Below are 13,011 nucleotides of genomic sequence, written 5' to 3' on the forward strand. Positions count from 1 at the left end.
ACCAACACCAATTTGGTGTTGAGGCCCCCAATCCCCAAGAGTAATCCCTGAGCACTGCTGAGTGTAGCCAACATCTAATACGCACACCCTACGAAAAAAATTTTAATATTCATTTCACAGATTCTTCATCCAAGTTCCAAGCCCTCATGCCCTCATGTTTACATAGCAGGATCTGGAATGGGTCTGCTTTGTTTCCTCCAATGGGTAGTATAAAGAGAGGCTGTAGGTATGATGGTCATTAACCCTCCTGGATGTGGTCATAAAGCAGATTTTGACCCAAATGAGTTCCAGGAACATTCAGAACTTAGATCCTCCTTTAATCACATACCAGGAAGTGCCTTCCAGTCTAGCTGCCGACACTATCATTCAGAGGCCAACCTCCAGCCTAATAAGAGATGAGACTTCTCAAAGGAAAACCATCAAAGTTGTAGTTATATGCTGAGTACTGCCCTCTCATAATTTATATACTGAAGTCTTAGCCTTCAGCATCTCAGAATGTGATTACATCTGAGCTCAGGACCTCCAAGAGGCAACTGCATTAAGATGAGGCTATTAAAAAGAACGCTAGCCCAACCTGACTGGTGGCTCAAGAAGAATAAATGTGAATGTACAGAAAAACCACTGCAAGACAGAACCAGAGGAAGAGCACATGTAGATACAAGCAGATGACCTATATGCCAAGGATAGAGATTTCAGGGTATCAAAGCTGCTGACAACTTGATCTCACTAGTGACTGACTTCAAGAGTCATTAAATCTATGTGCTATATTATTGTAGCAAATAAACTGTCACACATTGATATAGCCATTGATAGAATTTCTTAGATAGGAACTTAAAGGGTTTTTTTAAACCTATGTCAGGTTTAAGTCTGTTGGAAATACCTATTGTGGCTCTGTAGGAGAGCTCATGCTTCAGATCTTGGGTACTATTCCTGGCATCAGAACCACCTTGTCTTTTGGGACCGACATGATGTATCAGAGTAAATAACTACTTTGATATCTTTTTCTCTGCCAATTACAAAACACATTCAGGGCCCTTATAATTAAATTAATAGACTCTGGAGTAGGCTCCAAGTATTCAAGTTTTAAGAAGCACACAAATCAGTCCCAAAGTAAAAAAAAAAAATTGTAAAAATGTATTTCTGAGGTACATGCCTTTGTCATTAAAAGCCTTTAGAATTTTTCTATGAAAAGAATTAAAAAACAAATGGTAGAATATGAAGAGTACCAGCTAAAAGAAATCTGAAAAAAGCACCCAAGACACAGCTTGGTCACAATGATGAATCCCACAGATAGGGATAGAATACTGAAAACAGTAAGATCAAAATGGGAAATTACATTCAAAGGAGCATCCTTAAGATTTACAGCAGACCTGATACAAGAAACCCTCAACACAGAAGGCAGTGATGGGATATAGTGACAAAACCCAATTAAATGAATGCTTTGCCTAGAATACTGCACCCAGCCAGACTCACTTTCAGTTTGAAGGAAGTATACATGGCTTCACAGATAAACAACAGCTCAGAAACTTTACAGACTCAAAACCAGCCTTAAAAGAAAAACTGAAATGTCTACTTGAAGACAAGACAGACCAAAAGACACACCAAACTCTTACAAAAAGATGACACTAAATCCCATGACAATTATTTCTCTTTACGTCAATGGACTAAATGCACCAGTTAAAAGACACATAGTGGCAAAATGGATCAAAAAGCTGAATCCAACATTCTGCTGCCTACAAGAAACACATCTGAATAGTCAGAACAAATATAGACTCAAAATCAACGGTTGGAGGACAATAATCCAAGTAAACAACTCCCTTAAAAAAACAAATGATAGAATGGTTTAATATAAAAGACAATAGAGATGATTGTCAGGAGGACCAGTTCTTGATAGGAAGCTTGCCACAAATAGTTGGGATGTAGTTAGGGCAGAGATGGGACTACTATGAGAACGATCATTGGAAATAATCACTCTGGACAAGAACTAGATTCTGAAAGGAGGTAAAGTGATATGAATAATACTCCTTCAGTAACAATAAAGCAAGCAACAGTATCTAAGGAGGAGGGAGTGAGAGCAAGAGAGAAGAAAAATGTCTGTCACTGAGTCAGGCTGAGGGGAGAATGAAGTGGGGGAGGAAAACCGGGGACATTGGTGTTAGGAAATGTACACTGCTAACGGGTGTTGTATATTGTATGACTGAAACTTAGTCATGAACAACTTTTTAACTGTGTGTGTCTCACAGTAATTTACTTAAAGAATTTATTTATAAAAATTAAATATCAAATAACAAAATAACAACAACAAAAAAAAACACTTTCTTGTTTCTTTAATCATTAGAAACAACTTTTCTTCCATTCAATTTGATCAGAAGATTATAGCGATTCAGTAGCATCTTCAGATTTTCATTTTTTTTTAATTGTTTTTGTTTTGGGAGAAAAAAAGGAAGGATAAAGTGAGAGAGAATTGTTTGCCATAGAGGCAGGTGGGGGGACGGGGACGGAAGGGAAACTGGACACATTGGTGTTGGGAACTATACACTGGTAAAGGGAAGCTATTGGGACATTGTATGATGGAAATTCAATAAAAACTCAAAAGGGATAAATGGGTTTTTACAAGTCTGGACCCCAGTGGTAACTCCAAAGTATTCATGAAAGGAGGTTCTGCCCAGGGTTCATTTCACAGTCTATATTTCCCCACTTCCACAAACAGGTGCAGTGAAGAATACAGCTAACTTCTTCAGTCAGTTCCTCTGCATTTTCAGATATAAAACTGCAAGAATATATTCCCTCCTTCTCTCCTTTTCTCCATCAGACCTGACCCCTGAAGAGCATCTGGGTTACCCATACTCCATGCACAGCACCTTCTTGATACTACAGGCACAGGAGAGTGACTCTCAGCATAAAAGTGATTCTGGTCCCTACCTGGTTCTGACAAAGCAAAATTAGGGATGTTTCTGCTCTCATCTTAACCTTCCTGACATTAGCCAGAGTCTATATTGCATAAATAATCACATCTAAGATCCCTTCCCTGAAGAATATAAGTTTTCCCTTGGATAAGGGGTACTTGGCTCTTGGGGCACAAGTCCTAGCACACAGCTAGGAATTGAATTGCAACACAGTCCAGAGAAAGGAGAGAAGTGACAGACCTGAAGATGCACACCTATATAGTGGAATCAGAGCTATTCTAGGAAGCAGTCATTGGGCTCCCCACCCCACCCCAGAGCCCAGGTCTCCCCTGTGCCTCACCATTTGGAGCATAATGAACTAATGTGATCCAAGCTCCAAAAATAGTAGTGCAAATATCTAAAATTGCTTTTTACCCTGGGATGGATGGCCACTCTCCTGGGAATGTGAGCAATTTTAAAACATCCCGTTCACCCAGAATGCCTTCTGACAGCACGAGTTGGCATCTTGGCAAAACTGCATTCTCTGGGTTCCACTCACTCTTGCCCAGTTGTTTTCTTGGGTTTATTTTTATTTTAACTCTAATTGCATGGCTTCCCTAATAGGAAATGCCCAAAATTTATGTGTGCCATGACCAAGTCAAAGATCTTGAACCTGACACATGGTAAAGATGGGCAAAAAGAGCCCCTGGGTGGCTGTCATTAGCTATGAATTAATGCCTATACATGGAGCACAAACTGCTCTGTACCTGGGAAGTCCTGAACTTCTGATTGCCACTGATACCAGAGAAAGTCACAGCAATGAGTCTTTCTCTGGAAAAGTTATTCTGGGCTTCCTAGAAATTTTATCCTCCCTTCCACCCCCTCAACTACACCATAAGAGAGGGAATTTCAATTTTGGGGTCATATTTCCTATTTACCAGAGACCTTTTTAAAAATACTAGTAAGCAATCCTCAGAGACAACGAGAGGAGGGCTGGAACTTCCAGCTCACTTCATGAAGCTCACCACAAAGAGTGGTGAGTGCAGTTATAGAAATAACTACACAGAGAACTACCATAATCATGTGAATGAATGAGGGAACTGGAGAGCCTGTCTGGAGTACAGGTGGGGGTGGGGTGGGATGGAGGGAGATTTGGGACATTGGTGGTGGAAAAGTTGCACTGGTGAAGGGGGTGTTCTTTACATGACCAAAACCTAATCACAATCATATATGTAATCAAGATGTTTAAATAAAAAAAATATTTTAAAAAAATTAAAAAAACTATGAGTAAAGTTATTCAAAACAAAACTATGAATAACTTTATTCATAGTTTAGTTTTGGACATGTTTGATTATTAAAGTGTGGATCCCTTGATTTCAGTGTTATAAAAATACTAGTAAGATAACATAATATTTAATTAATGAGGTTGTACAGCATGGTAACTAGAGCCTACTAGAGCTCAAGACCCTGGCAGCCACCAATCTCCTCTCTGTCTCTATGAATTTGCCTGGAAATTTCATTCAAATAAAGTAATATGTAGATTTTTGTATCTGTTTTCTATCACTTAACATCATGCTTTCCAGATTCATTCATTTTGCAGCAAACAGCAGCACTTCCTTCCTTCTTATGACTGAATAACATTTATTTGCCTGAATATATTTCCATCTTTTGCTCAGTCCTTCATCTGTTGCTGGACATTTGACTTGCTTCCACATTTTTACTATTGTGAAAAGTGTTGCTGTAACCATAATGGTAGAGGTTTTTGTTTGGTTTTTTTTTTTTTTGAATATCTGTTTTTAATTCTCAATGGAACATACAATGAAAAGTGAAATCTTGGGATTATCTGGTAATTCCATGTTTTACAAGAAGCCTCTTACATGCCCCATCCCTGATCTTCACCAGCATCCTGGGTCTGCTGGCCTGACCTCACCTGGTGAGTCCATTCATCCTTTTTTGTTTGTTTTAGGCCACACCCAGTGATGTTCAAGCATTATTCCTGGGTTTTCACTAAGGAATCCTAGAGGTGCTCAGGGGACCATATGGTATTCAGCCAAGTGTAATGCAAACATACTACCTGTGCCCCCACCCATATTTTCAGAGCTATTTTACTCACTCCCATGGTTCTCCTTGATGGCCATTCTTTTTTTTTTTTTTTTTTTTTTGGTTTTTGGTTTTTGGGTCACACCCAGCAATGTTCAGGGGTTATTCCTGGCTCTATACTCAGAAATCGCCCCCGGGATTTGAACCAGCGACCTTCCACATACAAGGCAAACGCCTTACCACTATGCTATCTCTCTGGCCCCTTGATGGCCATTCTTGGTTTTCTTGGTTTTCATGTTTAGACCATACCAATATTCAGGCTCTTTGCTCAGGGATCACTACTGGCAGAACTCAGGAGACCATAAGTTACTAGGTATAAAAAACAGGTTGGCCAGCATGCACGACAAGTGTCTTACCCATTGTGCTATCTCTCCAACCCCGAATGGTCCTTATTGAGGGGTGTACTGCACATTTTATAACCTCTTACTGTTCGGTAAAGTCTATTGTCTAGACAATTTCAATCCCATTATTTAATTTTCTCCTTTTAGAAGTCCTACAGTGTGGTCACTGTGATGAATGTTTTTCAGAAGAGGAGACAGATTCAATGGGGGTCCCCTTGCCATTAGAGGCTTACTCTCAGCCTAAGATCCACCTCCCACTACCACAATGACACTCTCTCAATTAGTTTATCTTCTCAGAGTTTTCTCAAAAGTAATCTTCTTCCAAAATATATCCTCAGATTCCAAATGTTTAGGGAGGCCCCTTACTAAATGTCTGGTCAAGGCTGGTACAGAACTCTCCCGAGGCTCTGCCAACATACACTTCATTTATTATCAAAACACTTTCAAGAGATGACACTGTTCTATACCAGGGAGATAAATTTTGCCTTTTCTAGACCTCCCAGCATTTCTGGAATCTTGGTTAATATGCATTTTGATATGAATATGAAGTTGAATCTGTCTCAGAGATTAACCTCAGCTCCGGAAATTTCTTTATTCTGATTCTTAATCTAAGCTTATGCACAGAATATCTTGTTCAGCTTCTCAAAAGGAAACTATCTCCTGAACCAGGGTAACCCTTCAACTCTTGGGAGCTAAAAAAGGGACAAGGACCTTTGGTTGACTTAAGACTGCTCTGTGCATGTGCCACTCCCCCATGTGGGACTGCATTGAAATCTGGAAAAAATAAAGCAAGACACTCATCTTTTATCAAGGTTAAATTTACACCTGACATTTTATGTCTACCAGATAGACTCATCTATTCACTCAGACCCTCAACTGTGCTGCAATTTGATAATGCTATTTGTCAGATAAGGAAAATGAAACATGGTGCTGTGGCTTCTCTAAAGCAAGAGGTGGCCAGATAGGATTAAAAACAAGCAGAGTCTATAATTTTGCCAGGGGCCAAAGTGATAGCACAGTAGGTAGGGCAATTGCTTTGCATGAGGCTGACCCAGGACAGATATGGGTTCGATTCCTACCATCCCATATGGTCCCCTGAGCCTGCGAGGAGCCATTTCTGAGCATAGAGCCAGGAGTAATCCCCAAGTGCTGCCAGGTGTGGCCCAAAAAACAAAAACAAACAAAACAAAACGTAGTTTTCACACACTAGCCTCTCTGTTTCCCTAGGAGAAACTTTGGGGGGTCCAACCAAAAACCTGAGAACCCACATTGGCAGGTGTGTCTGAAGCAAGATTTTTCTAGATAACATATGATCTAGCTCACATGTGCTCACACAACTACATACCGAGTCAGCTTTTCCCCAAATATCACTACAATCCTTGTTCAGGTTATGCTGCCATAAGCATTGAGAAATGCTAGTTTTCAATAATATTTGAGGATTTTAGCATGGAAGGTTTCCATCCTGTGACGTCTCTCAACCTTTGTAAGCAAAGTTGGGGGTCAAAGTGATAGCACTGTGAGTAAAGTGCAAGGTATTTGACTTGGAAGTGATCTTCCCATGTCTGATCCAGCACCCCATCTGTTTCCCTGAGGGTAGTGCCAAAAATAAGTAAGAGTATAGAGTCAGAAGTAAGTAATCAATGAGCAGTTCTTGCTCCCAGAAAAAAATAATTCTCCTAATTTTTCTAGAACTTTTCTGCTAGCATTGAATCTCTGGATGTTCACATTCCCATCCCTTCATTTCTCCCTGTCTTGAGGCCTTTCACTCTGCAGGAGCAATTACTTGCCTCACTAAGTCTTCTCCTGAGACAGAGATGATGAGGCTCGCCTAATGTTGCTGTGCTCTTCCACAGTTCCCAGTCACCTTCAGCATGGGTGTAGGATTTGTCTTTATTTCTGTTTCACCTCTGGATGGGGCCCTGTGAGCCAACAATAAGCCTATTCCTTGGCTGATGTGATTTAAAAGGCTTAGTGATTTAGGAAAATGTCAAAAACATGTTGATCCACTTTCTCTAATTCTCACTTCTCCCATGGTTAGGGCTGGCTTAGAGAAGCATCATCTGAGCAAGAGAAGACAATGTCTTTGGCATGTATCTGCCCAGGAATTTTTGGCTTTTGAGTGATCATCTAATGGAAATTCTATCTTCCATATAGAACTTTCTGTTATGAAACTTCTTGGGTTATTTGGGGTCACTCTGTGGTCTGGGATCCAGACATTCACATCAGTAGTGGGACAGAGTATAAGAAGTATGTCTCAGACTTGATCATGAGTCACCGGAAGGTTCTGCTAACCTGTCGATTGATATTCTAGATCAGAGGCAGCATTAAAAAGCTGTGATTTGCATACGATCTCAGAAAATACTAAGGCCGACTATTCCTAGACAAGTTATAAATACTTGAGCATAACAGAGGTAAAGTTTATTTAACTATAAAGTATTGTTGGTACAGTCATACTGCCCAAGAATGGGTTTTAATTTCCCTTTTGTTAAAATTTTGCAATGCCAGGAATTAAACCAAAGCCTCACACAAGTAAGACAAGGGATTTAATGTTGATCTATATTTGTAGCTACTTAATTTCACTTAGAATCAGAAGAAGGTAGAATGTATAGGGTCTATGAATGTGGCTCAAGGAATAGAATACATTTCTATCATGTGGGAAATTGTAGGTTTAATCCCTAGCATCACTGGATATCTACCCCACAGCAATTAAAAAGAGTAATTTTTTTCTTAAAATCTTGTCAAAACTGTGAAGAAGAAATGTAACAGGCACTTCTCTAAAGAAGACCAACAGATAGCCAATAGGTACATGAAAAATGCTCATCATCACTTATTATTTGGGAAATACAAATTAAGATGAGATATAATCTTATGCTAGTGGGAATGGCACATAAAAACAGTACAGGGAACAATCTGTGTTAGTGATGTGGTGAAAAAGGAACTCTCATCCACTGCTGATGGGAATGCTGTATGGTTCAACCCCTATGGAAAACAGTATGGAGGGTTTTCAGTAATTGAGAATTGAGAAATTGTAATTTCTCAGTAATTGAGAAACTCAGAATTGAACTTCCATACTACCTAACAATTCTACTATTGGGTATCTATCCCTAGGACAGAAAAATGTTCATCCAAAAAGATGTATGCACACTGCTATTTATTACAGAACACAGTACAATAGCTAAGATTTGGAATCAATCAATATATATCCAATGACAGATAAGTGGGTCCTAAAGATGTGGTATACACAATGGAATACTGTGAAGCTGTAAGTAATGATGAAATCATGCAATTTACTGCAACATGGATGGATAGAAAATATGTCAAATGAAGTAAGTTAAAAGGATAAGCACAGGATTATATCACTTTCATATGATATTTAGAATAACTGAATAAAAGAATGCAATGGTTTAAATGGGGAGTACCTTTATTACCCTTAGTTCCAGAGTATAAAGAGAAGAAATAAAGTGGAGGGGTGGGAGGTTTAAAGGAACAGATGAGAAGCAACTGGGGCAGAGTTCAAGGGGGAGTCAGATACATCAGTGGTGTTAAGAAATAGAGCTAAATATCCAAACCATAGAGTCAACAACACTGGAATCATGAGACCTAAGCTTTAGCAACCAACTTTTAAAAGTCTGTTTAAAATTTAAACCAGGGGGCTGAGTGGTGACTCAAGCAATAGGGCCTTGCATGCCTTGCTCGCCCTAACCTAGGACAGACCGCGGTTCAATCACCAGGTATCCCATATGGCCCCCCAAGCCAGGAACAATTTCTGAATGCATACCCAGAAGTAACTCCTGAGTGTCACTAGTTGTGGCCCAAAAACCAGAAGAAAAAAATTTAGACCAAAATTTAAAATGTAAACCAAGTTTAAACTTTAATAACCAATTTTTTTAATCTTGTCAAAATGGCAGGCTGGGCTGGAAGGGTATGGGAGGAACATTGGTGATGAGATCAGTGCTGAAACATTATATTTCTAAAACTCAATTATGGGGGTTGAAGCAATAAGTGTACCAGGAGGAATCCTTGAGCATAGAGCTGGGATTAAGCCCTGAGTATTGCCAGGTACCCCCCCAAAATAAATTAACAAATAAATAAAATAAAGCTCAGCCATGAATAACTGTAAATCACATGCTCTCTAGTTATCTATCTTTGCCTCTCTGTCCCTGTATCTGACTATCTCTCTGTTTTAAACTTTCTCGGTATCTGTCTGTCTCTGTCTCTGTCTGTCTCTTTGTCTCTTTTCACACACAGTTTTCTTTAAAACAGTCTTTCCTTTCCTTTCCTTTTGTCCAATGGGCCAGCTGGTAGTAGAAGAAAGGGGTTGAATGTTGCCTTCTCTGTCCCCTCCTGTCTTCAGCACTAGACCACTGCAGCTCTTATCTCTGATCTCTTCCTGGACCCAAAAGTCATCTCTATGGCCCCTGGGATAATGTCCTTAGTATATTATATTTCTTGTTTCTGAAAATCTGGGCACTATTCCTTGGAGCTCCCTCATCTCTGTAAAAAAAAAAAATTCCTGGGGCCAGTAGTAGGACATTTGCCCTGGGGCCAGAAAGATAACACAGCGGTAGGGCATTTGCCTTGCATGCAGCTTACCCAGGACTGATAATGGTTCAAATACCAACCCATATGGTCCCCGGAGCCTGCCAGGAGTAATTTCTGAGCACCACCCGGTGTGACCCAAAGCCTCCCCCCCAAAAAATAATTTCCTAAATATTTTTGACACATCTGACACTAATTCAGTTTTCTGTTGGGAAAAAGAATGCAACAGTATCTCATATATATTCTTATAATCCTTATAATAATTTTATATTATAATTATATTTATAATTTATAATTATATTGTTAATATATAATTTATAATTATAATTATTATAATAATCCTTATAATCAGGGATTGATCAAAGTGCTGAAATTTTCAAAAATATAGTGGCATGATTAAGTAACATAATTCTCTCACTAAAAAATACCTTATTAGGGGCCCGAAGAGATAGCACAGCGGCGTTTGCCTTGCAAGCAGCCAATCCAGGACCAAAGGTGGTTGGTTCGAATCCCAGTGTCCCATATGGTCCCCGTGCCTGCCAGGAGCTATTTCTGAGCAGACAGCCAGGAGTAACTCCTGAGCACCGCCGGGTGTGGCCCAAAAACCGAAAAAAAAAAAAAAAAAAACCTATTAGAACACATCTTCAATAAGTGCTGTTGAGAAATTGACCACATGCAAAAAAAATACCAAATAAACTCAGACCTCTTTCTAATGCCATGCACAAAATTTGAATTATAAAATGAACAAAATACATTTAATTCAGACCCAAATCCATAAAGTACATAGAGGAAAACATAAGCAGAACTCTTCATTGAAGTTAGAGGCATATTTAAGGATGAAATGCCACTGACCAAGCAAATGGAAGCAAAGATTAACAAATGGAATTAAACAAAGTAGCTTTTGTACTCCAAAGGAAATGATGACCAGAATACAAAGACAGCCAACAGACTGATAGAAATTTTTTGCCCATCACTCATTTGATAAAAAGATTAATATCAAAAACATAAAAAGCACTGATTGAATTCTATAAGAAAAAAAAAACAATCCTATCAAAAAGTGGGAGGAAAAGAACAGAAAGAAACTTTCTCCAAGAAGAAATGCAAATGGCCAGAAGTCATATGAAAAATGCTAAATGTCAGTTACTAGGAAAATGCAAATCAAAACAATGAGATAACACCTCACACCAGACAGACTCATCAAAAAAGAATAACAACCAGTGTTGGTGAAGATGTGAGTAAAAAAGATACTCATTCACTACTGGTGGGAATGTCAACTGGTACAGTCTCTGTGAAAGATACTATGGTCATTTCTCAAAAACTAGCAATTGAACTTCCATATACCCAACAATTTCACTCCTTGTAATATACCCCCCAGGACCCAAAAATACAGTGCAGAAAAGATATCTGTATTCCTATTTCATTGCATCATTATTCTTGATAACCAAAACAAGTGCCCCAAACAGATGACTGGGTAAAGAAGCTATGGTCATATACACAATGGAAGAGTACTTAGCAGTAAGAAAAGATGAAGGCATAAAATTTACATTTCCAGATACATAATATATCAGATATATTATATAAAGATGGGTCTGGAGAGTATCTTGCTGATAAAATGAGTCAGAAGGAGAGGGACTGACACAGAATGATTTCACTCTAAAAGGAAACACAGTAGGGGAATAACTAAACAAAAGCAATAGAAAAGAAGAGCAGAATATCTGGTTCTTGATAAAAAAAAAAAAAAAAAAGCTTGCCACTGTGGGAAGAGGAGGAGGAGGTCAGGAAAGGGACCACTTTCACATTCATAGGAGAAAGAAGTTACTCTTGATGCGGAATGGGTGCTAAAAGGAGATAAAGTAGCGGCCAGCGAGGTGGCGCTAGAGGTAAGGTGTCTGCCTTGCAAGCGCTAGCCAAGGAAGGACCCCGGTTCGATCCCCCGGCATCTCATATGGTCCCCCCAAGCCAGGGGCAATTTCTGAGCATCAAATGGGTGTGGCCTGGAAAAAAAGGGAGGTAAAATAATACACAATATATCTTTCAGTAACATTATTGTAAACCACGGTGCTTAAACTAGGGGGAAAAGGGATGGATGCTCTAACTTTGTACCTCTAAAATGCAACCCTAAATAGCTTTATAATGTTGTAATTCATGGTGAATTAATAAATTAATTAAAAGAATTAATTAAAGAATTTAGTAAGTTGTGAAATGGAATTTTATTTCATGTCATTTGATTTGAGAATTTGGGTCCCAATCATTCCTGAAGATTTTCTCTTTGTGTCAAAGGGACTGGACACTGCTATGTAAATAGATGTTTAGAGCACAAACCTCAGCAAGTTCTAGAAAGCAACACAAGAGACGGAACATGAGGCATGGACTCTCTTATTGAAGATCAAGATTCTAACTTTTCTTTTCCTTCATAATAGAGAAAAGGAAATATTCACAGACATGTTGTAAGACTTCATAAAGGCACTTACATACTTAAGTGATGCAAAGTAAAGCAGGGTCCTAGTTAAACCACAAGCCAAAAATCCTGCCCCAAAGCTAAGGGTTTTTCCTCTGAAAAGCAGCAACCCTGGGACCTTCTAGATTCAAATTACAGGCATAAATCACAAATATAGAATAGCTGTAGTAAAAAAATCATAATTTTGAGTAAATGGGGAATAAGGATTGAACTGCTGCACAGCTAAAATTAGTCTCTTTTACAGCCATGGAAAAATCACATTGCAAAGTATTTTTAGTGACTTAGAAAATTGATAATGTTAGTATGTTTAATTTTTAAAGAGCAGACTAAGGTAGTGGAAAGTACAGAGGTTAGAGCACTTGTCTTACATGCGGCCACGCTTAATTCAGTTCCCAGAACTGCACATGATTGGTCTCTTGAACACTATCAGGAGTGATTGCTGAGCACAGAACCAAGAGTAAATCCCAAGTACCACCTAGTTTTCCCCAAACAAAAATTAATAAAACCAGTAAAATAAATAAAAAATATATTAAAATGTTATTCAGTGAATTAATAATTTATGCTCAATACAGGCAATGAAATGTTTGTTTGTTTTGGATTATTTTGGTTTGGGGCATATACTCAGTGGTACTCAGGTCTTACTCCTAGATTTACATTCAGTTCTCCTTGCAGGTTCAGGAGAACACAT

This window comes from Suncus etruscus, chromosome 9, assembly GCF_024139225.1.
Source record: "Suncus etruscus isolate mSunEtr1 chromosome 9, mSunEtr1.pri.cur, whole genome shotgun sequence".
NCBI lineage: Eukaryota > Metazoa > Chordata > Mammalia > Eulipotyphla > Soricidae > Suncus > Suncus etruscus.